This window comes from Rhinichthys klamathensis, unplaced genomic scaffold (assembly GCF_029890125.1).
Source record: "Rhinichthys klamathensis goyatoka isolate OS25496 unplaced genomic scaffold, OSU_Roscu_1.1 h1tg000015l_1, whole genome shotgun sequence".
NCBI classification, from domain to species: Eukaryota; Metazoa; Chordata; class Actinopteri; order Cypriniformes; family Leuciscidae; genus Rhinichthys; species Rhinichthys klamathensis.
The window spans coordinates 4130763-4134661 of NW_026606567.1; positions in this window are offsets into that span (position 1 = coordinate 4130763).

Consider the following 3899-nt stretch of genomic DNA (forward strand, 5'->3'; position numbering starts at 1 on the left):
GTAAGTGCTATAACCCCTCTCAGTTTAATTTTAGTGCAGTTTTTTTTTTTTTTTTTTTTTTAAGAATAGACGAGAAGAGAAAGTGTTAATTCTACTGAATCAAGTGCTGCCGAAAAAGATATGTCTTCAGCAGTTTCTTGAAAGTGGATACTGACTCAGAAGCTCTGGTTGAGTTAGGCAGATCATTCCACCAACAGGGAACAGCCATGGTAAAGGTCCGAGAAAGAGATTTTGTGCCTCTTTGAGATGGTACCACAAGAAGACATTCGCTAGCAGAGCGCAGGTTTCTGGATGGCACATAAGTCTGAAGTAATGAGTTTAGGTAAGAGGGAGCAGTGCCAGTGTTTGTTCTTTAGGCAAACGTCAGTGCCTTGAATTTAATGCGAGCGGCAACTGGCAACCAGTGCAATTGTGTGAGTAGAGGAGTAACGTGTGCTCTCTTCGGCTCATTGAAGACTACTCTGGCTGCAGCATTCTGGATCAATTGTAGAGGTTTGACAGAGCAAGCTGGAAGACCAGCCAGGAGAGCATTACAATAGTCCAGTCTGGATAAAACAAGTGCTTGGACAAGGAGTTGTGTGGCATGCTCTGTAAGGAAGGGCCTGATCCTCCTAATGTTGTGCAAGGCAAATCTGCAGGACCGGGCAGTTCTAGCAATGTGGTCTGTGAATTTCAACTGATCATCAATTACAACCCCAAGGTTCTTAGCTGACCTTGATGGAGTTATGGATGACGAGCCTAGCTGAATGGAGAAGTTGTGATGAAGTGTTGGGTTGGCCGGGACCACAAGTAGCTCTGTCTTCGCAAGGTTTAGTTGAAGGTGGTGGTCCTTCATCCAGCCAGAAATGTCGGTCAGGCAGGCTGAGATACGAGCAGCTACCGTCGGATCGTCAGGCTGGAATGAGAGGTAGAGTTGCGTGTCATCAGCGTAGCAATGATAGGAAAAGCCATGTTTCTGAATCACAGATCCTAGTTATGTCATGTAGATGGAGAAGAGGAGTGGTCCAAGCACTGAGCCCTGAGGCACCCCAGTAGCTAGATGTTGGGTCTTAGATGCCACACCTCTCCACGACACCCTAAAGGACCTACCTGAGAGGTAAGATTTGAACCATTGGAGTGCAGTTCCCGAAATGCCCTTCATCTTTAGGATTGATAGGAGGATCAGGTGGTTAACTGTGTCAAAATCAGCAGACAGATCCAGCAGGATGAGGACTGAGGATTTGGAAGCTGCTCTTGCCAGTCTCAGAGCTTCAATTACTGAGAGCAGGGCAGTCTCAGTTGAGTGTCCGCTTTTGAAACCAGACTGATTGTCGTCCAAGAGGTTGTTCTGTGTAAGAAAGGAGGAGATCTGGTTGAAAACAACTCGTTCAAGTGTTTTCGCGACAAATGAAAGAAGAGATACCGGTCTGTAACTTGTTAGATGTGCTGGATTTAGATTGGGTTTCTTAAGCAGTGGGGTTACTCGAGCCTGCTTAAAAGCTGTGGGAAAGGTACCAGTGTGAAGAGAGGTGTTTATGATGTGCGTGAGTGTGGGTACAACTGAGGAAGAAATGGCTTGAAGTAGAGTAGAGTAGAGAGAAGGAGGGTAGAATGTGTGCGTTTGTTGGTAAAATGTGTGTGTCAGTTTGTGGATTGGTAAATTGGCTGCTGATGGTGGTTGTTTTTTCTATGAAGAATGTGGCAAAATCGTCAGCTGTTAGGGTTGATGAAGGAGGAGGAGGAGGAGGGTTAAGAAGAGAGGAGAAGGTTTTGAAAAGCATGCGAGAGTCCGAAGAATTGAAAATTTTGTTGTGATAGTAAGCCATTTTAGCAGTAGAGATGTTAGCAGAGAAGGAAGAGAGAAGGGATTGATAAAGACCCAGGTCTGTCGAATCTTTCGATTTGCGCCACTTCCTCTCTGCACCCCTGAGTTTAGTACGATGTTCGCGAAGAATATCAGTTAACCAGGGGGCAGAGGGTGTGGCGCGGGCTGGCCTGGAGGAAAGGGGACAGAAGTTGTCCAAGCAGGATGTTAAAGTGGAGAAAGAGTATCAGTTGCACTGTTAGTATCAAGTGTTGAGAGCTGATCAGGTGGAGGAAGTGTGGATGAGACCAAAGAGGATAGGTGAGAGGGTGAAAGTGAGCGTAGGTTTCGTCGAAAGGTGACCTGTGGAGGAGTGTGTGTTGTGTTCTGAGGCAGGTTGAGGTTGAGCGTGAGGAGGAAGTGATCTGAGGTGTGCAGTGGAGTGACCAGTGTATTGTCCGTAGAGCAGTAGCGTGTGTAGATGAGGTCCAATTGGTTACCTGATTTGTGAGTAGCCACAGTAGATACTCGTTTGAGGTCGAATGATGCAAGCAGGGTGTGGAAATCAGCAGCCTGAGGTTTTTCTAGGTGGATGTTGAAGTCTCCAAGAATTACAAGAGGAGTACCATCTTCAGGGAAGGATGAGAGTAGCACATCAAGCTCCTCCAAAAAACTGCCAAGTTGACCAGGGGGACGATATACAACTACAAAATGGATTTTTATAGGACTAGTGATGGTAATTGAATGTGATTCAAATGAGCTGTTGTCAAATAGAGGTGGTAAAGGATCAAATTTCCAGTCATTTGAGATGAGCAGACCAGTACCACCACCCCTTCCGGTCAGACGGGGGGTGTGTGAGAAAGTGAAGTTAGTGGAGAGGGCAGCAGGTGTGACAGTGTCCTCTGGTCTGATCCAGGTCTCAGTCAGGGCCAATAGACGAAATCAGCTTTGTTAACAGCCGACTGGCAGTTCCAGAGACCAATAGGAAAAGAGAATAAAGTATTAGAAGACACCGGAAGGGTACGGAGATTGTTAGGATTGCACCGCCTCTGACGTGTGACGTTTGATTTACGTATGTTAGTAAAAGTAGAGATTTGAAAACACATAGTGAAAAGGAGCTTACAAACAGAAAGATTCAAAGAAAAGTGTGTAGAAGAGAAAGGAAACAACAATAAATAAACAAGAAGAATTTAATACTCAAGTGCTTTGTCGGTGTCCTTGCTCGGTGGAGTCGCACAGGTAGAGTCGCTGGTCTTTACACTCTTTGGTCTTCACACGATGAGGGCTTCACACGAGGGCAGCCGCGACCACTGCCGCGGTGCACTAACCAGTTTTATACACACCTAATACCCTGTTAATGAATACAGCAGGCCACGCCCAACTATTTGGCCAGCGAAACTCAGTCACGACACACAAACAAACACACGCGCATTTTTACCAGGGTAAACACAGTAACGAAGAGCCGCGCTAAAATCAAATGAGAAAGTAAACACTCACAGACTGATGTTCTCTCCTGTTGTTCTAATGCTTCTTCTAACAACTATTAGCAAATGCCTAGATTAAGTACTTTAACTGGCTTTGGCCACGCCCAACTATTTGGCCAGCGAAACTCAGTCACGACACACAAACAAACACACACACGCGCGTTTTTACCAGGGTAAACACAGTAACGAAGAGCCGCGCTAAAATCAAATGAGAAAGTAAACACTCACAGACTGATGTTCTCTCCTGTTGTTCTAATGCTTCTTCTAACAACTATTAGCAAATGCCTAGATTAAGTACTTTAACTGGCTTTGGCCACGCCCAACTATTTGGCCAGCGAAACTCAGTCACGACACACAAACAAACACACACACGCGCGTTTTTACCAGGGTAAACACAGTAACGAAGAGCCGCGCTAAAATCAAATGAGAAAGTAAACACTCACAGACTGATGTTCTCTCCTGTTGTTCTAATGCTTCTTCAATGCTTCTTCAATTAGAATGCTGTTCTAATGCTTCTTCTAATGTTCTCTCCTGTTGTTCTAATTTCTTTCTTTCTAACTAATCTTTCTTTCTAACAAATCTTTCTTTCAAACTAACTTTCTTTCTAACTAATCTTTCTTTCTTTCTAACTA